General features: G+C 42.9%; 1 long non-coding RNA gene across 2 annotated transcripts; it reads left to right on the top strand.

Moving 5' to 3' along the window:
* The first annotated feature begins 6,459 nt into the window (after positions 1–6,459).
* LOC102552678 (uncharacterized) lies at positions 6,460–25,422 on the top strand. 2 transcript variants are annotated; one of them, XR_596824.4, is made up of 3 exons: positions 6,460–7,080; positions 22,206–22,290; positions 24,120–25,422. It is a non-coding gene; the product is annotated as an uncharacterized LOC102552678 (long non-coding RNA). The 2 variants fall into 2 exon arrangements; XR_010059479.1 differs by having other exon boundaries at positions 22,206–25,422.
* Positions 25,423–26,178: the final 756 nt, after the last annotated feature.

Raw genomic sequence — 26,178 nt, 5'->3', positions numbered from 1 at the left:
CAGCTTTTAAGGCTTTCAGGTAGGGGGAGTGTCCTTAGTGAAACACAGGAGGGGGAGGTGCGGATACAGGTAGTGATAGCTGGAGGCAAAGAGGTCAGGCGGTGGAGACACCGGGTGTTGATTCAGGAGGTAACAGGTATCTGCTAAGGGAGCTGAGGCATCCCTTGAATGTTATCTTCCCGTGCTGTAAATTCATGGGAGAGGCTTTCATTCAACAATCTTAAGACTTAAGGCAGTCATCTTAGGGGTGAGTCTCTGTGGCCAAACAGCCCAGAGTCACCTAGTCACTTTGAACCATGCAGTCAAAAAGCGGCTAGGCCCAAATCCAATATGGCTCTGTACACACATATACACAGAAAGACACACAGATATACACACACAGACACATAGATACACAGAGACATACAGACACATACATAGAGACCCAGACCCCCACACATACATATACACACACAGATATTCATGCACACATACACATAAATATAGATACACATAGACACATGGACACATACACAGACATGCACACATACATATACACACAGAGAGATACAGACACACCAAAGATAAATAAATTATTAGATAAATAATGTCTGCAACATTGAAACTTGCCTAGATCTTATAGGATTATTTATGTAATTTGTTATAAAAACAGATAATAGATGTAAAAATGCCTTAGAGAAGTTGAGGATTTTTTTTGTCTTCCTTTTTTTGTAGTTATTGAGGTCTTTGAGTCATTCTTCTAAAAGAAAGAACTGTTTATTATTAGAGACAAAGTGGTGCAAACCTGCAGTCTCAGCCACTCAGGAGACTGAAGCAGAAGGATCTCATGAGCCTGGGAATTAAAAACCAGCCTGGGCAACAAAGTTAGTCTTTAGTGCACACACACACACACACACACACACACACACACACACACATACACACACACATACACACACATTGTCATTCATGTATACATACATATAAACACACATGTACTCAAATATACATACATACACTCATAAATACACACATATACACATACACATATATGTACACACATCTTACACATATATACACATAAATATATATACACATTCATACATACATACATATATATTCGGATATACATACACACACAAAAACACATACATGCATAAGCACAATATATATACACACATATACCTATAGACACATGCACACACACATACACATACATACATATATACAGATATGTACACACACATGGTGTGCACTTGGGTTCCAGCAGAGGCAGAAGGTTATTGGTTCCTTTGGAGTTGAAGTTATAGATGGCTGTGAGCCACCTGATGTGGGCATTGGGATGTAAACTCTGGTCTTCACAACTGAGCAGAATTTAAAGAAATTGAGATTATAATATAATTACGGTATTTTCTTCTTCTCTTCAACCCCCCTTGTTCTCTCTTTCAAATTCATGGCCTCTTTTCTCTTTTCCTTTAATTATTGATGTGTGGTGTGTGTGTGTGTGTGTGTGTGTGTGTGTGCATGAGCATTCCCAAGTACATGAATATGACTCGCTCAGTTTGTATGTTGTTACTTGTACATATATGGTCAGGGTTGACTGTGCTGTGTGCTCTTCCTGAGGAGATGATTCCTCCTGCTCTCAGCAGTCCTCAAGTGTGTGTTGTACTTTGTCTATGGTCAGGGCCTCTTGAACGTTTTCCTATCTGTGCTAGCATGTTTACTGGTGTAGTCCTTGTTCAGTCAGGTTTAGGCAACTGTGTTGGTGAGGTGTACTTTCTGACATTTCTAGGAAATACTATGTCATGGCAAAGTCCCTATTTTTCTGGTTCTTTCTGCCCCCTCTTCCACAGTGGCCCCTGAGTCTTAGGTGGTGGATTTGTGTTGTAGATGTATCAGCTGGTACCCGGCTCCATAACTCTGTGTTTGGATAAGCTGTGGTTTTCTGTAACAGTCTACAGAACCTGTTGCGATGAAACACGTTCTTGACTCGGGGTGAGAAGTACACTTCTCTCTGGGTACAAGGATTAGTATTTAGAGTGTAGTTAGGGATGATGCTGGCAGTAGAGTTACAGTTGTAGGTTCTCGTACAGGATCTATGACTTCTCTAGCCCTGGGTTGTTGATTTCCAATACCAGGTACGATTTCTCCTTTTCGAGCAGGCCTTAAGCCCAACTCGAGAGCTGTAGGCTATCACAGAGGTGTGGGTGTCACTTCTGCACCCTTAGGGGTATTGTGGCATGTGGGTCATTACTGTGGGTCATAGGTCTCATGGATGGGGAGGGCTGGTGGTTGCTTCCCCTGGAAGCTTGCATGGCACCTTCGAGTACCATAAAAGCTAGACTTTAGGGAGTAGGCTTTCAGGTCAGATCCAGCTCCAGAGCGTCTGGGCCTGTTTCTCAAGCGCACAGTGTCTTCAGTAGGAGGGACATGCCTTCTATTTCTGGGAGGCAACCAAGGGCAACAACAATAGCCTATAATGTTTTAAGAGTCTCTTGGACAACCTTGACCGACTACTCAAAGCAGGGCTTCTCATGGCTGGTATTGGCTTTTTTGTTAGATAGTCTCTGTGGCTACCACATAACTTGTTGATCCACTATCAAATATGAAGGCTTGTTAGCCTAGACAGGAAGATTTCATTTAAATATATATATATATATATATATATATATATATACTGACTTAAATGTATTAGAGACAATTTAAGGCAGATGGAGGGTAGTATAATTCCTTATGACTTTTTGAGACACCCTTCCTGTTATTTTACCCTTTCCTTTTGTTTGTAGTTATCTTCCTACTCCTCCCTAATTAGACCTCCTGTCTCTCCCCCATCTCCCCTTTCAGATGGCTTGTTCCCTTCTAGCCCCCTTCTCTCACCCCCGGCCCCTCTCCCACCCCTCGCCGCGCTCCCTTCTTACTTTCCTGCTTTCTGAAGTTGCTTCAGGTTGTGTACTCACATCTGAAGGTTTGGCGTTAGGGGCCCCAGAGAGGACTAAATGAATGTGCACAGTCTGCGCGTTTGTCTCTCTGGGTCTGGGTTACCTCACTCAGTACAAAACTCTTCTAGTTCCGTCCGTTTACCTATCCAGCTCATGATTTCAGTTTTCTTTCCAGCTGAGTAGAAGTATTTCACTGTGAATACGTACCACATTTTGTTATCCATTTGTCAGTCCAAGGACATTTAGAAGTGTCGTGTCCATTTCCTACCTTTCGTGGGTAGTAAGGCGATGAACAGGTATTTGTGCAGTAGGATAGCGAGTCCTTTGGGCACATGTCAGGGGTCACATAGCCGGATCATATGGTAGGTCTATCTTTAGCCTTAGGATTCTCCATTCTGGTTTGCAGAGAGGCTCTACCAGTTTGCAATCCTACCAACAGTGGACACGGCTTTCCTTCCCCTGCGCATGCGCCCCCCTCCCCCGCACATGCGGCTTTCCTACCCTGCGCAGGCGGCTCCCCCCCACCCCACCCCCCCCCGCGCGCACATGCGGCTTTCCTCCCCCTGCACATCCTCCTCCAGACTTGCTCTTGGTTGTTCTGTTAATCTTTGCCATTTGAAGATGGACTCTCAAAGTTTCTTTGGCTTTTGCATTTTCCTAATTGCTAGGGATGATGAATATTTTTTGAGATATTTCTGAGTTTTTTCTTCTTCTTTTAAGAACTCTGTTCAGATCCCGAGTCTCTTTTTTGAATGGGTCATTTGCATTTTGACTATATAATATGTATGTGTATATATAATGTATTGTATGTAATATAAAAAGTTCTTTGTATATTCTGGATATTAATCCTCTGCCAGATGTATAGCAAGAGGCAAACATTCTTAATTGTTGAGCATTCTCTCCAGGCCATTAGATCTCATTTTATTTTTTCAAAGCCCCCTGCCCCCCTTTTTTTGGCCTGGGTTTTTATGACATCTAATCTTCCTAACCACGGGGCAAGTTTGGCCCAAAGTTCCTAACCTTTGCCCTCCCTTTGTTTGTCTTAAGTCAAGAATTATCAGAGTAAATCTCCCACCTCTGCCAGGGGCCCTCTTAACTCATCTTTTACTGGATTCTGGGTAAGGCTTGTCTATATCTCGGTTACTCTGCTTCTTTTTTATAGGAAGCTCTACTTGGAGATCAAAGGCAACCTGCAGCAGTTTATGGGAGAGGAAGGAAGTGGGAGAGGCATCTCTGGCTCTCAGGAGGGGTGCTCTAGGCTTGAGCATCTATCAGGAATAGCTGACAGCTGTGTGTTAGCGAGATCTGGGGCAAGGCACTGCGTCTAAGGGTGGCGAGCGAGCGGAACTCATCAACTCCCTGTCGGGAACACTGGGCTTCAGCCACATCCGGGTCTCTACACATCACATTTGCAGCGCCCGGAGTTGGAATCCAGGGCCTTCATCAGAGCAAGTGCTGTCCCACTGAGCCATATCCTGTGCCTGCATTCATTTTGAACTGTGTGGATGCTCCAATCCTGCTTTAGGATTTAATGGGTCCTCAGCATGTTTTAAACCTTCACATCTCAAAGGCCTAACACGTATCCAGAGGTTCAAAGGGTAACCAAATAATCTAGGCCCTAATATTAGCATCTCCTTACTTTGGCTCCTCCCCTCTCTGTGAATATAATTGTACTTTTCAGAGAACCTCAAAACACAAAGTTGGTTGCTCTCAATTTTAGCCAATTGTGATGAACAAAGGGAAAATTTACAAAAATAAGAAGGCCTCAGAAGTAAAAGTACTTAAGCTAAAATTATTTTGGATGTCTTTTGCTTCTTGTAGAACTTTTAGAGGGCCTTAGGACAGCACATACACACACACACTGACTGATTCAAGGAGATGAGTAAACAGGAAAGAAAGGGTTCACTTTTATTGCTTGGCAATTTAAGGGACAATTTTAGAAGAAATATTTTGCGACTTTCTTTTTCCCTTTTAAAACAATGCGAGGTTATTTTTAGGCAGCTGGGGTAGGGGAGGTTGAGAAGGAGCATGACATCATCATGCTATTTGGGGAAAGCTCGGGATGCTGCCAGGTTGGGTAAGTTTAGGTTTGATTCTGTGTACTCAGGAGCTGAATGGAGTCCCCACCCCGTTTTCAGCTCTTCCCTGGAGCTGGGAAAGATAATATTTATCCAAAGCTAGTTTGTAAACTTCTTCATTTGAAGCTCTAGTCTAAACTGCTCTTCTGTGCTACAAGGTGGCAATTCACAGTCCAGCTTCTCCAGGCGGATTCCAGGAGCTAAACTCTGCACGCAGCTTCTCAGAGACCTGCAGGTTGCCCCCCAGGCCCTGCTCTTATCTTTGGCCCTTATCTCAGGTCAACCAGCAGGGCATTTCTACAAAAATCCTGAACCTGCACATTTTTGCTGCTGATAAGGGCGCATTGGACAAAGAATGGATGGTTGGTGCATGGCTCCTGTCCTTAGACTACACAGTGGACACTGTCTATGACAGGTTACCTGCAAAGCAGTCTCACTTCTAGGGAACCGTGTCTCTTAAATGCCTGACCCAATCCAACCTTGGAGACAAATGAATCCTTTTGTGTGTGTGTTGCAAAGGACTCCAGTGAGGTCTGCCACACTTTTTTCCCCTAAGCTTGTACTGTGGAAAGTAGCATTTTACTCTCCGTTTGCAACCTTTTTATGGGTCTCTGATAGATGGCTAGTTTTTGGCAGGCTCGAGATAAGCCTGGGTCAAGAAAACAGCTTGATCTCGTCTCCTCACGACTAGCTCCTCCTGCCTATCAGTTATTTCCTCTCCTGTTATCTTCAAACACTCCCACCAAGCAGAGCTTGCCAAGAGGAGGAAGGCTGGCAGGGATCTGGCTCTGTTCTATAACAGGCACTTCCCTCCCTCTACCCTCAGCCCCCAACCTCTTCTTTATTGCCACACAGAGGGGGTTCCTCTGCAAGCCAATGGGGGTGGGGATATCACGGACTCTGCTCTCCCTTCTGCTAAGGGTCTCTGAGAGGTTTCTAATCAGCTTACTGTCAGCCCGCTTCCTCTGATCAGTTTAAACAGGTCCACCTGAAGTTCAAGAGTGCCGAGCCCTGTGTTGAGATTGAGTGGAGGAGCACTTGGGAAGCCTGGCGGAGCTTCAGAGGCTTCTCCATCTCTGCAAACAAAGCTTGCACCACCAGTCCCTTCTTCTTGGGTAAATTAGTGTTCCCACTACCTCGAGGAATTTCTATTCTATGAGAAGTGGATTTTGGTTTTTGTTTTGTTTTGTTTTTTAACTCCTTCTCTTTTCAAGTCCCCCCTTTCTGCTAAAATGAATACAGGACCTGACTGCTTTCTCTTTCAGCCAGCCTGGCCTCTGAGGCTGAACCTCACTGTCCTTTTCCAACATGTCAGTCCAAATGAGCCTTTGAAGCGCTCATGGATACTTTTCCAACTATAGCTTTAAAAAAAAAAAAAAAAAAGAAGAAGAAGAAGCAAGATAGGTTATCTCTGAGCAGTGCAGACTGCAGGGACAGGAAGTCTCTGTGTGGTGGCTCTGGGGGTCTTTTGTAACTGTTGTTTTCCTGTTCTGTCTTCAAAAAGGAAGGCTTTTGTTAACCATTAGCCACGGACAAGAGTGTGTCCATTTCAGCAAAATTAATAAGAGATAGCATTTTTCTTCCTTCTAAATGGCCCTGTCAGTAATTAACATGGCTTCTCGTTATTCAGCTTGAAAGGTTTTCCAGGCTCCCCATGACCTTGCCTGGCTTTGTTAAACTGTGGCCTCCAGCCTGGGAGAGAGACCTAAATACAGGGAAAGCACTCCTGACACCAGCTCCCCAGATGCTTCAGAAATCAGCCCAGGAATATTTATTGAGTGCCTACTGTGTGGGGCTGCCTCATTGAAACAGACAGTAGGTTCTGATGGGAGGAACTTTAGAAGAGAAGATAAAAAGAGGTTTGTTTAAATGAGTCCTCAAGATAACAGAGAGCTATGGTGATCAGAGGACAAGGGCCATCCGTGGCTGTGGGGAGTGGGGCTGAGAGTGAGCCAAGGCAGACCCGAGGAATTCTTACAGGAGGAAACTTTGGGGGAAGCACTCTTGCTGGTATTCAGAGCACAAAGAAGATGCAGACCCGCAGCTAAGTTCTCACTCCAAGAAAGGAAAACTGCCTGTTCAAGGTCAGATTTTCCCTTTCTTTTTTTTCTTTTTGAATTTTTCTTTCTTTGCTGTTTTTTTCTCTTTTATTGGATATTTTCTTTATTTACATTTCAAATGTTATCCCCTTTCCTTATTTCCCCTTTGGAACCCCACCATCCCATCCCCACCCCCACCCCCACCCCCTGACTCTATGAGGGTGCTCCCCCACCCACCCACTCCCTCCTGCCTCCCTGCCCTGGCATCCCTCTACACCGGGGAAACAAACCTTGACAGGACCAAGGGCCTCCTCCTCCCACTGACGCCTCACGAGGCCCATCCTCTGCCATGGGTTGCTCCATGTTTATTCTTTGGTTGGTGGTTTAGTCCTTGGGAACTCTAGGGAGTCTGGTTGGTTGACATTGTTGTTATTCCTATGGGATTGCAACCCCCTCACTTCTCCATGGGGAACCCCATTCTCAGTCCAGTGGTTAGCTCTGAGCATCCTCTTCTGTATTTGTCAGGCTCTGGTAGAGCCTCTCAGGAGACAGCTAGATCAGGCTCCTGTCAGCATGCACTTCTTGGTATCAGCAATAGAGACTGGGTTCGGTGACTATCTGTATATGGGCTGAATCCCCAGGTAAGGCAGGCTCTGAATGGCCATTTCTTCAGTCTCTGCTCCAAATTTTGTCTCCATATTTCCTCCTATGAATATTTTGATCCCCCTTTTAAGAAGTACTAAAGCATCCACACTTTTATCTTTCTTCTTCTTGAGCTTCATGTGGTCTGTAACTGTATCTTGGGTATTCCAAGCTTTTGGGCTAATATCCACTTATCAGTGAGTATGTATCATGTGTGTTCTTTTATGATTGGGTTACTTCATTCAGGATGATATTTTCTAGTTCCATCTCATTTGCCTAAAATTTTCATGAAGTCATTGTTTTTAAGAGCTGAGTAGTACTCCATTGTGTAAATGTACTACATTTTCTGTACCCATTCCTCTGTATCTATTCATCTGGGTTCTTTCCAGCCTCTGGCTATTATAAATAAGGCTGCTATGAACATAGTGGAGCACGTGTCCTTGTTATATGTTGGAACATCTTTTGGGTATATGCCCAGGAGTGGTATAGCTGGTTTCTCGATAGTACTATGTCCAATTTTCTAAGGAATTTCCAGACTGATTTCCAACTGATTACCAGAATGGTTATACCAGTCTGCAATCTCACCAACAATGGATGAGTGTTCCTATTTCTCCATATCCTCACCAGCATCTGCTGTCACCTGAGTTTTTGCTCTTAGCCATTCTGACTGGTGTGAGGTGGAATCTCAGGGTTGTTTTGATTTGCATTTCCCTTATGACTAAAGATGTTGAACATTTCTTTAGGTGCTTCTCAGCCATTCAACATTCCTCAGCTGAGAATTCTCAGTTTAGCTCTGTACCTCATTTTTTAATAGGGTTATTTGATTCTCTGGAGTTTAACTTCTTGAATTCTTTGTATATTTTGAATATTAGCCATCTATCAGATGTAGGATTGGTAAAGATCTTTTCCCAATCTGTTGATTGTCATTTTGTCCTAATGACAGTGTCCTTTGCCTTATAGAAGCTTTGCAATTTTATGAGGTCCCATTTGTTGATTCTTGATCTTAGAGCATAAGCTATTGGTGTTCTGTTCAGGAAATTTTTCCCAGTGCCCATGTGTTCGAGGCTCTTCCACAGTTTCTCTTCTATTAGTTTCAATATATCTGGTTTGATGTGGAAGGCCTTGATCCGCCTGGACTGCACTAAGAATGGATCAATATGCATTCTTCTACATGCTGACTGCCAGTTGAACCAGCACCAGTTGTTGAAAATGCTGTCTTTTTTCCATTGGATGGTTTTAGCTCCTTTGTCAAAGACCAAGTGACCATAGGTTTGTGGGTTCATTTCTGGGTCTTCAGTTCTATTCTATTGATCTACCTGCCAGTCTGTGTACCAATACCAGCATCTAATGACATGATCATGTGTTTTTTTCTTTGAGTTTGTTTATGTAGTGGATTATGTTGTTGAATTAAACCATTCCTGCATCCCTTGGATGAAGCCTACTTGACCATGATGGATAATCGTTTTGATGTGTTCTTGGATTCAGTTTGCAAGAATTTTATTGAGTATTTTTACATTGATATGCACAAGGGAAATTGGTTCTCTTTCTTTGTTGATTTTTTTCTGTGACTTCGGTATAAGTGTGATTGTGGCTTTATAGAATGAATTGGGTAGTGTTTCCTCTGTTTCTACTTTCTGGAATAGTTTGAAGAACATTGGTATTAGGGCTTCTTTGAAGGTCTGATAGACTTCGTACTAAACCCATCTGGTCCTGGGCTGCTTCTTTTTTTTTTTTTTTCTTTTGGTTGGGAGACATTTAATGACTGCTTCTACTTCTTTAGGGGTTATGGGACTGTTTAGAGGGTTTATCAGATCCTGATTTAACTTTGGCACCTGGTATCTATCTAGAAAATTGTTTTTTATTTTTCTACTTGGTTAATTTTAGCCTTGAGTTTGATTATTTCCTGCTTTGTTCTAGAGCTTTCAGGTGTGCTGTCAAGCTGTTAGTGTATGCTCTCTCCAGTTTCCTTTTGAAGGCACTCAGAGGTATGCGTTTTCCTCTTAGCACTGCTTTCATTGTGTCCCTTAAGTTTGGGTATGTTGTGCCTTCATTTTCATTAAATTCTAAAATGTCTTTAATTTCTTTCTTTATTTCTTCCTTGACCAAGTTATTATTGAGTAGAGAGTTGTTCAGTTTCCATGTGTATGTGGGCTTTTTGTCATTTTTGTTGTCATTTTCTTGTCATTGAAGACTAGCCTTAGTGATTTGATAGGACGCATGGGATTATTTCAATTTTCTTGTATCTGTTGGGACCTGTTTTGTGGTCAGTTTTGGAGAGGGTAACTTGAGGTGCTGAGAAGAAAGTATATTCCTTTGTTTCAGGATGAAATGTTCTATAGATATCTGTGAAATCCATTTGGTTCATAACTTCTGCTAGTTTCACTGTGTCTCTGTTTAGTTTCTGTTTCCATGGTCTGTTCATTGATGAAAGTGGGGTATTCAAGTCTCTCACTATTATTATGTGAGGTGCTATGTGTGCTTTGAGCTTTAGTAAAGTTTCTTTTATGAATGTGGGTGCCCTTGTATTTGGAGCATAGATGTTCATGATTGAGAGTTTGTCTTGGTAGATTTTTCCTTTGGCGAGTGTAAAGTGTCCTTCCTTTTCTTTTTTGATCGCTTTTTGTTGAAAGTTGATTTTATTCGATATTAGAATGGCTATTCCAGCTTGTTTTTTTTGGGACCAAGTGCTCGGAAAAAAATTTTTCCAACCTTTTACTCTGAGGTAGTGTCTGTCTTTGTCACTGAGGTGCGTTTCCTGTATGCAGCAAAATGCTGGGTCCTCTTTACTTATCCAGTCAGTTAGTCTATGTCTTTTTACTGGGGAATTGAGTCCATTGATGTCAAGAAATATTATGGAAAAGTCATTGTTGTTTTATGTTATTTTTGTTGTTAGAGGTGGCATTATGTTTGTGTGGCTATCTTCTTTTGGGCTTGTTGAAAGAAGATTACTTTCTTGCTTTTTCTAGGGTGTAATTTCCACCCTTGTGTTGGAGTTTTTCATCTATTATCTTTTGTAGGGCTGGATTTTTACAAAGATTTTGTGTTAAGTTGGTTTTGTCAAATAATGTCTGGGTTTCTCTATCTATGTTAATTGAGAGTTTTGCTGGATATAGTAGCCTTTAGCTAGATATAGTAGCCTGGGCTGGCATTTGTGTTCTCTTAGGGTCTATATGACATCTGCACAGGATCTTCTGGCTTTCATAGTCTCTGTTGAGAAGGCTGGTGTAATTCTGATCAGTTTGCCTTTATATGTTTCTTGACCTTTTCCCGTTACTGCTTTTAGTATTCTTTCTTTGTTTTGTGTATTTGGTGTTTTGATTTTTATGTGATGGAAGGAGTTTCTTTTCTGGTCCAATCTATTTGAAGTTCTATAGGCTTCTTTTATGTTCCTGGACATCTCTTTCTTTAGGTTAGGGACGTTTTCTTCTATAATTTTGTTGAAGATATTTTCTGGCCCTTTAAGTTGGGAGATTTTACTTTCTTCTAGACCTATTATCCTTAGGTTTCATCTTCTCATTGAGTTCTGGATTTTCTGGATGTTTTTGGTTAAGAGTTTTTTCATTTTGCGGGGTTGGGGATTTAGCTCAGTGGTAGAGCGCTTGCCTAGGAAGCGCAAGGCCTTGGGTTCGGTCCCCAGCTCCGAAAAAAAAAAAGAACCAAAAAAAAAAAAAAAAAGAGATTTTGCATTTTCTTTGACTCTTTTGTTACTGTTTTCTATGGTATCTTCTGCACCTGAGATTCTTCTATCTATTGTATTCTGTTGGTGATGCTTACATCTATGACTTGTGATCTCTTTCCTAGGTCTTTTACTTCCAGGGTTGTTTCCCTTTGTGATTTCTTTATTGTTTCAATTTCCATTTTTAGATCCTGGATTGTTTTGTTCAATTTCCTCACCTGTTTGGTTGTGTTTTCCTGTAAATCTTTAAGGATTGTGTTTCCTCTTCAAGGGCTTCTACCTGTTTACCTGTGTTCTCCTGTATTTCTTTAAGGGAGTTATTTATGTCCTTCCTTAAGTCCTCTATCATCATCATAAGATGTGATTTTAAATTCAAATCTTGCTTTTCCAGTGGGTTGGAGTTCCAGTACTTGCTGTAGTGGGGGAATTGGGTTCTGATGATGTCATGTAGCCATGGTTTCTGTTGCTTAGTTTCTTGTGCTTGCCTCTGGCCATTTGGTTATCTCTCATGTTACCTGCCCTTACTGTCTAGGACTGTAGCCTGTCCCTCCTGTGATCCTGGTTGTGTCAGGACTCCTTAGAGTCCAGCTGTATCTGTGATTCTATGGTTCTGGGATCCTGTGATCCTGAGATCCTGGTTGTGTCTGATCTCCTGAGAGTTGAGCTTCATCTATGATCCCGTGGTCCTGGGCATTTCAGAGTACCTCTGATCCTGGGCGAGTAGAGCACCTGTGAATTGGGCTTCCTCTGGGTGTTGTGGTACTTGGTTTGGAGTCAGCGCCCAAGGTCTGCTCAGGGCACTGGTTCAGATCAGAATGGACCTATGCCTCTCTGGGCGGGGCTTCCTGAATCCCTGAAATTTGGGGTACTCAGTTACTCTGAGTGTTGTGGCTGATGTGGCCTCTCCTGTGATCCTGGGTGTTTCAGACCATCTGGGAGTCGTACATCTGGGTGTTGTAGGGGTGGGTGCAGAGCCAGTGCCCCAGGTCTGCTAGGGCACTTGATTTTTCCTTTCTTAATGAGCTTTTTGCATCCACGCCTCACCTGGTGAGGACTTGTCTGTAGAAAGTGTTTAAATGGATTAGATTCTTGTTCATCCAAGTTCAAATATTTTCCTGCCATTTCCATCCCCTACCCCAAATCAGGTTAGGACCCAGGAAGCTATTTGGTCACAGAAGTAGAAATGTCACTTGGGTGCTGGATAAGTTAGACTCCATTTTATAAGTCGTTAACCCAAAAATTCATGAAAAATAGCTGCCAGCAAAATCTAACATGCACAGGAGAGAGAGAGAGAGAGAGAGAGAGAGAGAGAGAGAGAGAGAGAGAGAGAGAATTGTAGGGCCTATGAAGATTTTTTATGGTTTGTACAAACACAAGAGTCTCATATTCCCATTTGATTTTTCTCCCTCCTTTTCCTTCCTCCTCCCCTCTGTCTCTTCTCTGTGTTTCTCCCTGGTGCTGAGGACTGAAGCTCCATGAGCCAGAGAAATCAGAGCTCTGCCCTATGCTACAACCCTGGGTTCCATTCTTTGCATATGTGTGGGAGTTGGGTTTTCTCCTTTCAACATGTAGGTTCTGACCCTCAGACTTGAGGACAAATGCCTTTATCCACTGAACCAGTTAGCTAGCCTTCCTCCTCCTCTTCCTCCTCCTCCTCTTCCTCCTCTTCTTCCCCTCTTCTTCTTCTTCCTCCCCCTCCTCTTCCTCTTCCTCCTTTTCCTCCTCCTCTCCTCCTACCTCTCTTTCTTTTTGAAAATCTTTTGTTATTTTCTATAATCTCACGATGTCAAAATCTAAAGGTCTTCACAGAAGAGCAGTCAGTCTCTTGATTCTTATCCATCTACTTTTGCTTTACTACAATATTTTGATTACTTTCCAATTACTGAGCAAAATGGCTCAAATTGTGGTTTGTGGGTAGGAACAAGAACGCAGCTTCTGCTTTGGCTCCAATCCTGCCCGAGAGGATCACAACACTAAGGCAATGCTGGGTGACTGGAATGAGAGAGAAGAGAATTCAGAGAAAAATATGAAATTTGGAGCCTGACTTTTTGGGTTCAAATAGGTCTCCAAAGTCCTTAGGCTTTCTGTGTGACTCACCCCTTACAGTGTGAGCAGCTGCTACCTCAGAGGCCATCCCTCCCCCGACCTGGAAGGCATTGTTTTTGTAGATGTATGAGTCATTTAAAATTGTGGAGCAGAAACATAAACAGAATGAGAAAAGTTGTTTGCCACCAGCACGCAACTTTTGAACTCCTGTAGGCTCTGAGAGAAGACTCCCCCCCCCCCCCTTTTTTTTATCATACACACAGTTGGGAGAATTTAAGAAAGAAATTGGATAAGATGCTCTATTCTCATCATGGAAAAGGGTTTGTGGCTAGAGAATTTGGCTGCCTGCAGACCAGCACAGGAGACTTTGGGAGGAAGTAAGGGCCAGGGCGCTGGTCAGGACTAACACTGAGGTTGGGGCAGAGAGGAGCGGGAGGCAGAGGAGGCAGGTCTGCTGGATCCCATTGCTGTGGATTTGAATGAACAAATATGTTTCTTACTTTCCTGGGAGTACACATTTGTGTGTTGAGACATGATCTTACTATGTAGATCAGGTTGGCTTCAAACTCAAGACAATCCTTCTGCTTCATGAAACCTCCTGAGTCCTGGGATTTCAGGCAAGAATCACCAGAATTGAGAGAGACCTCACCGCCTGATCAGGTGGGCACTCCTGAGGCTGCAGAGCGGAGGAGACCACCAACACTGCCCACCCCTGCCCACATCCCTGGCCCAAGAGGCAACTGTATAAGGCCTCTGGGTTCCCGTAGGGGAGGGCCCGGGAGCGGCAGGACCCCTGCGCCTGAGACACTGCCGGAACCTGAAGGAAACAGACCGGATAAACAGTTCTCTGCACCCAAATCCCGTGGGAGGGAGAGCTGAACCTTCAGAGAGGCGGACACGCCTGGGAAACCAGAAGAGACTGCACTCTGTGCACATCCAGGCGCCAGAGGAAAACACCAAACGCCATCTGGAACCCTGGTGCACGGAGGCTCCTGGAAAGAGCGGCGCAGATCTTCCCGGTTGCTGCCACAGCGGAGAGGACTTAGGCAGTACCCCACGAGCAAACTTGAGCCTTGGAACTGCAGGTAGGACCAACTTTTCCCCTGCAAGAAACCTGCCTGGTGAACTCAGGACACACAGAGGCAAAATTCCTCTAAGGCCGGGCACTTCCTGTGTTTACCGGAAGTCCCACACCGGCGGATCCCGGACCGCAGCAGCTCTCTGCTCCCAAACCCCGTGGGAGAGAGACCTCACCGCCTGATCAGGTGGGCACTCCTGAGGCTGCAGAGCGGAGGAGACCACCAACACTGCCCACCCCTGCCCACATCCCTGGCCCAAGAGGCAACTGTATAAGGCCTCTGGGTTCCCGTAGGGGAGGGCCCGGGAGCGGCAGGACCCCTGCGCCTGAGACACTGCCGGAACCTGAAGGAAACGGACCGGATAAACAGTTCTCTGCACCCAAATCCCGTGGGAGGGAGAGCTGAACCTTCAGAGAGGCAGACACGCCTGGGAAACCAGAAGAGACTGCACTCTGTGCGCATCCAGACGCCAGAGGAAAACACCAAACGTCATCTGAAACCCTGGTGCACGGAGGCTCCCGGAAGGAGCGGCACAGATTTTCCCGGTTGCTGCCACAGCGGAGAGGACTTAGGCAGTACCCCACGAGCAAACTTGAGCCTTGGAACCGCAGGTAGGACCAACTTTTCCCCTGCAAGAAACCTGCCTGGTGAACTCAAGACACAGGCCCACAGGAACAGCTGAAGACCTGTAGAGAGGAAAAACTACACGCCTGAAAGCAGAACACTCTGTCCCCATAACTGGCTGAAAGAAAACAGGAAAACAGGTCTACAGCACTCCTGACACACAGGTTATAGAACAGTCTAGCCACTGTCAGAAATAGCAGAACAAAGTAACACTAGAGATAATCTGATGGCGAGAGGCAAGCACAGGAACCCAAGCAACAGAAACCAAGACTACATGGCATCATCGGAGCCCAATTCTCCCACCAAAGCAAACACGGAATATCCAAACACACCAGAAAAGCAAGACCTAGTTTCAAAATCATATTTGATCATGATGCTGGAGGACTTCAAGAAAGACATAAAGAACTCCCTTAGAGAACAAGTAGAAGCCTACAGAGAGGAATCGCAAAAATCCCTGAAAGAATTCCAGGAAAACACAATCAAACAGTTGAAGGAATTAAAAATGGAAATAGAAGCAATCAAGAAAGAACACATGGAAACAACCCTGGACATAGAAAATCAAAAGAAAAGACAAGGAGCTGTAGATACAAGCTTCACCAACAGAATTCAAGAGATGGAAGAGAGAATCTCGGGAGCAGAAGATTCCATAGAAATCATTGACTCAACTGTCAAAGATAATGTAAAGCAGAAAAAGCTACTGGTCCAAAACATACAGGAAATCCAGGACTCAATGAGAAGATCAAACCTAAGGATAATAGGTATAGAAGAGAGTGAAGACTCCCAGCTCAAAGGACCAGTAAATATCTTCAACAAAATCATAGAAGAAAACTTCCCTAACCTAAAAAAAGAGATACCCATAGGCATACAAGAAGCCTACAGAACTCCAAATAGATTGGACCAGAAAAGAAACACCTCCCGTCACATAATTGTCAAAACACCAAACGCACAAAATAAAGAAAGAATATTAAAAGCAGTAAGGGAAAAAGGTCAAGTAACATATAAAGGCAGACCTATCAGAATCACACCAGACTTTTCGCCAGAAACTATGAAGGCCAGAAGATCCTGGACAGATGTCATACAGACCCTAAGAGAACACAAATGCCAGCCCAGGTTACTGTATCCTGCAAAACTCTCAATTAACATAGATGGAGAAACCAAGATATTCCATGACAAAACCAAATTTACACAATATCTTTCTACAAGTCTAGCACTACAAAGGATAATAAAGGGTAAAGCCCAACATAAGGAGGCAAGCTATACCCTAGAAGCAAGAAACTAATCATCTTGGCAATAAAACAAAGAGAATGAAAGCACACAAACATAACCTCACTTCCAAATATGAATATAACGGGAAGCAATAATCACTATTCCTTAATATCTCTCAATATCAATGGCCTCAACTCCCCAATAAAAAGACATAGATTAACAAACTGGATACGCAACGAGGACCCTGCATTCTGCTGCCTACAGGAAACACACCTCAGAGACAAAGACAGACATTACCTCAGAGTGAAAGGCTGGAAAACAATTTTCCAAGCAAATGGTCAGAAGAAGCAAGCTGGAGTAGCCATTCTAATATCAAATAAAATCAATTTTCAACTAAAAGTCATCAAAAAAGATAAGGAAGGACACTTCATATTCATCAAAGGAAAAATCCACCAAGATGAACTCTCAATCCTAAATATCTATGCCCCAAATACAAGGGCACCTACATATGTAAAAGAAACCTTACTAAAGCTCAAAACACACATTGCACCTCACACAATAATAGTGGGAGATTTCAACACCCCACTCTCATCAATGGACAGATCATGGAAACAGAAATTAAACAGAGACGTAGACAGACTAAGAGAAGTCATGAGCCAAATGGACTTAACGGATATTTATAGAACATTCTATCCTAAAGCAAAAGGATATACCTTCTTCTCAGCTCCTCATGGTACTTTCTCCAAAATTGACCATATAATTGGTCAAAAAACGGGCCTCAACAGGTACAGAAAGATAGAAATAATCCCATGCGTGCTATCGGACCACCACGGCCTAAAACTGGTCTTCAATAACAATGAGGGAAGAATGCCCACATATACGTGGAAATTGAACAATGCTCTACTCAATGATAACCTGGTCAAGGAAGAAATAAAGAAAGAAATTAAAAACTTTTTAGAATTTAATGAAAATGAAGGTACAACATACCCAAACTTATGGGACACAATGAAAGCTGTGCTAAGAGGAAAACTCATAGCGCTGAGTGCCTGCAGAAAGAAACAGGAAAGAGCATATGTCAGCAGCTTGACAGCACACCTAAAAGCTCTAGAACAAAAAGAAGCAAATACACCCAGGAGGAGTAGAAGGCAGGAAATAATCAAACTCAGAGCTGAAATCAACCAAGTAGAAACAAAAAGGACCATAGAAAGAATCAACAGAACCAAAAGTTGGTTCTTTGAGAAAATCAACAAGATAGATAAACCCTTAGCCAGACTAACGAGAGGACACAGAGAGTGCGTCCAAATTAACAAAATCAGAAATGAAAAGGGAGACATAACAACAGATTCAGAGGAAATTCAAAAAATCATCAGATCTTACTATAAAAACCTATATTCAACAAAACTTGAAAATCTTCAGGAAATGGACAATTTCCTAGACAGATACCAGGTATCGAAGTTAAATCAGGAACAGATAAACCAGTTAAACAACCCCATAACTCCTAAGGAAATAGAAGCAGTCATTAAAGGTCTCCCAACCAAAAAGAGCCCAGGTCCAGACGGGTTTAGTGCAGAATTCTATCAAACCTTCATAGAAGACCTCATACCAATATTATCCAAACTATTCCACAAAATTGAAACAGATGGAGCCCTACCGAATTCCTTCTATGAAGCCACAATTACTCTTATACCTAAACCACACAAAGACCCAACAAAGAAAGAGAACTTCAGACCAATTTCCCTTATGAATATCGACGCAAAAATACTCAATAAAATTCTGGCAAACCGAATTCAAGAGCACATCAAAACAATCATCCACCATGATCAAGTAGGCTTCATCCCAGGCATGCAGGGATGGTTTAATATAAGGAAAACCATCAACGTGATCCATCATATAAACAAACTGAAAGAACAGAACCACATGATCATTTCATTAGATGCTGAGAAAGCATTTGACAAAATTCAACACCCCTTCATGATAAAAGTCCTGGAAAGAATAGGTATTCAAGGCCCATACCTAAACATAGTAAAAGCCATATACAGCAAACCAGTTGCTAACATTAAACTAAATGGAGAGAAACTCGAAGCAATCCCACTAAAATCAGGGACTAGACAAGGCTGCCCACTCTCTCCCTACTTATTCAATATAGTTCTTGAAGTTCTAGCCAGAGCAATCAGACAACAAAAGGAGATCAAGGGGATACAGATCGGAAAAGAAGAGGTCAAAATATCACTATTTGCAGACGACATGATAGTATATTTAAGTGATCCCAAAAGTTCCACCAGAGAACTACTAAAGCTGATAAACAACTTCAGCAAAGTGGCTGGGTATAAAATTAACTCAAATAAATCAGTTGCCTTCCTCTATACAAAAGAGAAACAAGCCGAGAAAGAAATTAGGGAAACGACACCCTTCATAATAGACCCAAATAATATAAAGTACCTCGGTGTGACTTTAACCAAGCAAGTAAAAGATCTGTACAATAAGAACTTCAAGACACTGAGGAAAGAAATTGAAGAAGACCTCAGAAGATGGAAAGATCTCCCATGCTCATGGATTGGCAGGATTAATATAGTAAAAATGGCCATTTTACCAAAAGCAATCTACAGATTCAATGCAATCCCCATCAAAATACCAATCCAATTCTTCAAAGAGTTAGACAGAACAATTTGCAAATTCATCTGGAATAACAAAAAACCCAGGATAGCTAAAGCTATCCTCAACAATAGGAGGACTTCAGGGGGAATCACTATCCCTGAACTCAAGCAGTATTACAGAGCAATAGTGATAAAAACTGCATGGTATTGGTACAGAGACAGACAGATAGACCAATGGAATAGAATTGAAGACCCAGAAATGAACCCACACACCTATGGTCACTTGATTTTTGACAAAGGAGCCAAAACCATCCAATGGAAAAAAGATAGTATTTTCAGCAAATGGTGCTGGTTCAACTGGAGGGCAACATGTAGAAGAATGCAGATCGATCCATGCTTATCACCCTGTACAAAGCTTAAGTCCAAGTGGATCAAGGACCTCCACATCAAACCAGACACACTCAAACTAATAGAAGAAAAACTAGGGAAGCATCTGGAACACATGGGCACTGGAAAAAATTTCCTGAACAAAACACCAATGGCTTATGCTCTAAGATCAAGAATCGACAAATGGGATCTCATAAAACTGCAAAGCTTCTGTAAGGCAAAGGACACTGTGGTTAGGACAAAACGGCAACCAACAGATTGGGAAAAGATCTTTACCAATCCTATAACAGATAGAGGCCTTATATCCAAAATATACAAAGAACTCAAGAAGTTAGACCGCGGGGAAACAAATAACCCTATTAAAAAATGGGGTTCAGAGCTAAACAAAGAATTCACAGCTGAGGAATGCCGAATGGCTGAGAAACACCTAAAGAAATGTTCAACATCTTTAGTCATAAGGGAAATGCAAATCAAAACAACCCTGAGATTTCACCTCACACCAGTGAGAATGGCTAAGATCAAAAACTCAGGTGACAGCAGATGCTGGCGAGGATGTGGAGAAAGAGGAACACTCCTCCATTGTTGGTGGGATTGCAGACTGGTAAAACCATTCTGGAAATCAGTCTGGAGGTTCCTCAGAAAATTGGACATTGAACTGCCTGAGGATCCAGCCATACCTCTCTTGGGCATATACCCAAAAGATGCCTCAACATATAAAAGAGACACGTGCTCCACTATGTTCATCGCAGCCTTATTTATAATAGCCAGAAACTGGAAAGAACCCAGATGCCCTTCAACAGAGGAATGGATACAGAAAATGTGGTACATCTACACAATGGAATATTACTCAGCTATCAAAAACAACGAGTTTATGAAATTCGTAGGCAAATGGTTGGAACTGGAAAATATCATCCTGAGTGAGCTAACCCACTCACAGAAAGACATACATGGTATGCACTCATTGATAAGTGGCTATTAGCCCAAATGCTTGAATTACCCTAGATCCCTAGAACAAAGGAAACTCAAGACGGATGATCAAAATGTGAATGCTTCACTCCTTCTTTAAATGAGGAAAAAGAATACCCTTGGCAGGGAAGGGAGAGGCAAAGATTAAAACAGAGACTGAAGGAACACCCATTCAGAGCCTGCCCCACAGGTGGCCCATACATATACAGCCACCCAATTAGACAAGATGGATGAAGCAAAGAAGTGCAGACCGACAGGAGCCGGATGTAGATCGCTCCTGAGAGACACAGCCAGAATACAGCAAATACAGAGGCGAATGCCAGCAGCAAACCACTGAACTGAGAATAGGTCCCCCGTTGAAGGAATCAGAGAAAGAACCGGAAGAGCTTGAAGGTGCTCGAGACCCCAAAAGTACAACAATGTCAAGCAACCAGAGCTTCCAGGGACTAAGCCACTACCTAAAGACTATACATGGACTGACCCTGGACTCTGTCCCCATAGGTAGCAATGAATATCCTAGTAAGAGCACCAGTGGAAGGGGAAGCCCTGGGTCCTGCTAAGACTGAACCCCCAGTGAACTAGACTATGTGGGGAGGGTGGCAATGGGGGGAGGTTTGGGAGGGGAACACCCACAAGGAAGGGGAGGGGGGAGGGTGATGTTTGTCCGGAAACCGGGAAAGGGAATAACACTTGAAATGTATATAAGAAATACTCAAGTTAAGAAAAAAAAAATAAAAAAAAAAAAAAAAAAAAAGAATCACCAGAATTGGCAAAAAAGTGCAAATTTGAAACATTAAGCAAAGTAAAAACTAAAGCAGCAGGGAGAGAAATAGCAATGTGAGTGGTGGGTTAAGAAGTAGGTGAGTGGGTCTCCCTCCCTCTGCCTCTCCCTCTCTCTCCAGACTCTCCTTGTATTTTGTCATCTGAGATCATACACCCCACTCTCACCCCCTGTCCTATCTCAGCTTTCTGAGTGTTTGACCCACAGGAGTATGCCACTATATCTGCCTCACTTTTCTGGTCCCTGGGATGAAAAGCACATAACCACCATGAGAGAGAAGGCCTTCTTTCCTGGCACTGTAATACTAAAGAACTAGTCCATGTGGTTTCAGAGGACTCTAGAAATGTGCCCAAAAGCTTACTGCTGGGTACAATTTGCAGGGGCCCATTTGTTTGGAGAGAGCACCTAACCTAGGCACAGTAGACCAGATCAAAAACAGTGTCACTCACACCAAGGAATCCTGCTGCTGTTTATTTCACTTTCCAGGAAATGAGACAAAGGGAGAAGGAGAGGGAGCAGGGGAGCATGAGAGTCCCCCAGTCTAGAGCAACAGGAAGTCCTGTTTTCCTTGGCTCCTTTATGAGCTTTGTGTTTCTGTAGCAAAATAACTGAGATGACCAATTTGAAAAAGAACAGGTTTATTGGTCTCCTACTCTTTTCAGGCTGTGGTTGGCTGACACAACTTTCCAGCATGTGGTGGATAGCAGATCATGTCTACAGTTTATAGGAGAGGAAACTGCTTCCTTCCTGGTACCTGGGAAACAAAGAGAGAGGAAGGGTTGGCCCATCCTATCCTTCATTACTTCCTGCCACTAGGCCTGCCTCCTTAAGGTCCACCATCTCCCTGTAGAGCCACGTTGAGGATTAAGCCCTCAAGACCTGGCCTTTGGGGACAATCCAGATCCAAACTATTAGCTCTTTGAATGCTGGGCTTCCTGTTTTGCCTGTGTCCCGTGGTCCTTTTCTATGCAGTAAAACCAACCTTTGCTTTTGGGTTCACTGATCCTTATTGTGACTTCAGTATTGAAGGTTGAACCTGATGCCTCCTGCATACTGGCCATACACTTATGCAGCTTTATGGAGTAAAGCATCACTTGAGCTTAACATTGTAAATAAAAGGCAATTAAAGATCTTCAAATCAAATTTATTGTCATTTTATCTTCTGATAGCTTTGATGTCACACAGTTTCCTGCTGAGACCCCAGGAAGATGGCAGAAGTAGGGTGCTTCTTGAACTGACTTCTCGTTTGCACTGGTGAGTACAGAGGTCCTTCAGAGATGCTCTGGTTTGGGCTGACTGGTTATTGGTAGCAGCTGTAGCTTGTTTGCCAGTGCAGAGGGTAGAACACAGGGCCTCAGGCGTGGTAGGCACGTGGTCTACTATAGAGCCAAGCCCAGTGCCTTCAGCAACGCAAAGGGTTAATAGAGCCACCATCTTGAATGAGACTCGTGAGGGAGGAGCTGGCCAGGGAATTGAGCCAGGAGCATGATGTTGTCCACCAGTCTCTAGAAGTGTGCATGTAAGAAGCCACGAGAGAGAGCGCGCACGGTCAAACCTTTCCTGTTTTCCTCTGGGATTCATTTCATCTCTGACAGATCTGAAATCCAATGTGAAAATGAGATTGCTAGTACATGAAGAACCGAGACTCCACCTTCTAACTTTTACTCTTGTTTGGGTCCTAGCAACAATGCTTAGAAAAGTTGTGAGCACATTGAAATTAATATAGAACTGTGACTGGTACTAGATAGAACCTTCTACACAGTAAAAAACAGAACAGCATTGCTATGTGGAAAGTGAATTTAGTGAGTTCAGGGTCAGTCTGGACTGCAGAGAAAGACCTTAAGTCAAAACCCAAATAAATGTGAAAACCAAAACTAAGTTTAAAAAACAAACAAACAAACAAACAAACAAAGCAAAACAAAAAACTAAACCAAAAAACAAACAAACAAACAAACAAACAAACAAACCCCAGTATATTCAAGCCAGTGGTGGTAACACCCAGTCCCAGGCCCAGGCCCAGCTACTGTGAAGGCTACTGCAGGAGGATTGCTGGGGGCCCAGGAGTTCAAAGCCTTCCTGGGCTCAATCAAACTCCATCTCAGGGAAAACAGAAAAGTGGTTTAAAAAAAGAGGTATGGATTAGGTCTGGCTGCCAATGTGGACCAGGGTGCAGAAGCTGCTACAAGCATTTCAGGTCTTTCATATACCTCTTTGTGTGTGTGTGTGTGTGTGTGTGTGTGTGTGTGTGTGTGTGTGTGTGTGTGTGTTAGGGTCTCTTTTTCCTGTAGCACAAGCGAGCAAAAAAAAAAAAAAAAAAAAAAAAAAAGCAAAAAACCCTCCTCTTGTCTCAGCCTCTCAGTGCTGAGCTTAATCCTGTACCATCATGTGCTGCTCTGTGGGGCTTGAAGGCTGCATATGAAATAACCTTGCTAGAGTTGGGAAAACACGGTCTGAATGATGGTCAACACAGAAACACCCAGTTGGTCAGAGGGGAGAGGTATGTCAGTAGAATTCCCCGCTATAAATGGGACGTCTGTATCACACGCCTTTCCCCAAAGAGCAGAAAGATTCTAAGGAGGACAGAAGCAAACTGTCACCACCATAGTCAATGCTCTCGAACAGAACATGTGTGTGGTACTCCTAAGGAGAAGAAGGAGCAGTGAGTGGGGCCTGCACCACGCAGCCATTTACAACTGGCCATTCAGCTGCAGATTCTCATCCTCCCCGGCTCTGCTCTGCTGAGGTAATTGCATTGACAGGTCAGGCAGGAAAAGGGTTTTCCTAACTCACCCTGGGACAACAGTCAGCTCTTTATGATTGAAAGCCGGCCTGTTGGATTTCATTCTTCCCCAAAGGTTATAAGCAATGCCTTGAAAGACAGACAAAAAGTTGCATTTGGTGGTCTGATCCGTAAATCAATATCTGACAACCCTCTCTCCCCAGCATGTGTAATGCTCACAAAATGAGACACGTTTGTAGGCCTCTTGGGGATCTTTGTTTAAATGACCTTTTTTTCCCTGTTGACCTGTACTCTCCATACTGTATATCAGAACGCAGAGGCCTTTCTTCTCTTTCCCTTTTAGGAGACTCATTTACACTTCATTGATTCCATGAAACTCTGGCTTCTGGGTCCTGAGTGGAAGAAAGAGTTTAGTGTTTAAAATATGGCTCCTGAAAAAGAGCGTGCCTCAAAAAACTCTCGTCTCTTCTGTGTCTTGCATAATTTACATGAGGTTAGTTAACATCAAAAAATTAGTAAATCTGATATCCAATAAAGACACCTTTGGTTTACTTTCCTATGAAAATGTTCACTGCTCTTTCAACTGAATTTTTTTAAAATTTTATTTTATATATGAGTGTTCTATCTGCATGTACACCTTCATGCCAAGTGAGAGCACCAAAACTCATTATAGATGGTTGTGAGTCACCATGTGATTGCTGAGAATTGAATTCAGGACCTCTGGAAGAGCAGCCACTGCTCTTAACCTCTGAGCCATCTCTCCACTCCTCAACTGAATTTTAAAATCAGCATATTTGCTAGAGTAGGGGATGTCTGTGTTTGTGTATGCACACATGTGCAATAGGGGAGTTTTCTTTAAACATATTTAAATGCCTGTTAGAGTTTTAGGGATTTATGTGTTATAGTATGATACCTGTTGCATACCACAAAGTCATCATCATTGCCTTACAGCAGAACCTACACAACGGAGTCTCTTATTACTTGTGTATCTGAAATTATTGTTTTCTGTATGTTTCTGATGGGCTAGCCAACTAAGAGTTTGCAATGAACCTCAATCCTATCAAAGAGTAAGTGTGAGACCTACTCAGGCCACATAAACTCCTTTTCAGAGGTTGATGTGTTGAGAAAGAGTGGTCTCCTCCAAAGAGATAAAATCCCAGAGCTGGGATCTTTTTCCTTACAATGTAGTAGAAACTACCAGAGAATAAGATCAATGCAAAGGATCAAAGTTGATGAAAGGTTGGATGCATATATGGATGTACAGATGGATTGTATGCCCATGTGCATGGATAGATGGATGAATGGATGGGTAGATGGAAGGATGGATGGATAGGTAGATAAATCAGTGGATGCATGCATGGAAACATAGAAGGAAGAATGGGTGAGTGGTGAATGTGTGTGAATATAGATATATAAATATATAGTATGTATATTTATATGTTATATATAACACATATAATACACACATATGACTGGATATTGGATGGCCTAATAGATAGACAGATGGATGGGTAAGTCAAAAGACAACTGATGTGGGGTTGGGGATTTAGCTCAGTGGTAGAGCGCTTGCCTAGAAAGCGCAAGGCCCTGGGTTCGGTCCCCAGCTCTGAAAAAAAAAGAAAAAAGAAAAAAAAAAAGAAGAAAAAGACAACTGATATAACAGGCTTGGAGCAAACTGGACTTGAAGACTCAGTTCTCTAACTTTCCAATTTAAAGAAACATTTATTACCTTTTATGCCAGGTTTAGTTTGCCACAGATATGGGATAATAACAATTTAAACATCATGGGAAAATACTAGTTTGGATACTTACTGTATGTTCTATGAGTGAACCGTGTGCTGATTTTATCTATCTATTTATTTATTTATTTAGTCAACTTAATATAGACTAGGGTCATCTGGGAAGAAGGAAATTCAAATGAGAAAGTGCCTCCATCAGGTTGGCCAGTAGGCAAGGGTATGAAGCATTAAAGGTGTGTGGCACCAAGCCCAGCTAAATCTAGAAGGAGGTGGCAGGGATGGGGGAGAGGAGGGAGGGGAAAATAAAAGACGAAGGGGGAAGGAAATAGGTTGCACTTCTCAGAGAAGACGCCTTGGGAAGCAGTGCTTAGGTTTTCCTTCTTTCCCAGATATGTGATTCAGAAATTCGCCGAAGGATCTAATCTGGCAAAAGCTCTGACCAATGGGATGGTTCCCTACAAGATGGAACAAACTCCCCTTCTGCTTCTCTCTCTCTCTCTCTCTCTCTCTCTCTCTCTGTGTCTCTCTCTGTCTCTCTCTGAATCTCTGTTTCTCTCTGTCTCGTCTCTTTCTCTCTTTGTCTTTCACTCTGTCTTTCTCTGTCTCTCTCTGTTCTCCCTCTCTCTCTCTCTCTCTCTCTCTCTCTCTCTCTCTGTGTCTAGG

The sequence above is a fragment of the Rattus norvegicus genome, chromosome 17 (assembly GCF_036323735.1).
Source record: "Rattus norvegicus strain BN/NHsdMcwi chromosome 17, GRCr8, whole genome shotgun sequence".
NCBI lineage: Eukaryota > Metazoa > Chordata > Mammalia > Rodentia > Muridae > Rattus > Rattus norvegicus.
This window is presented reverse-complemented; position numbering and strand designations above follow the sequence as displayed.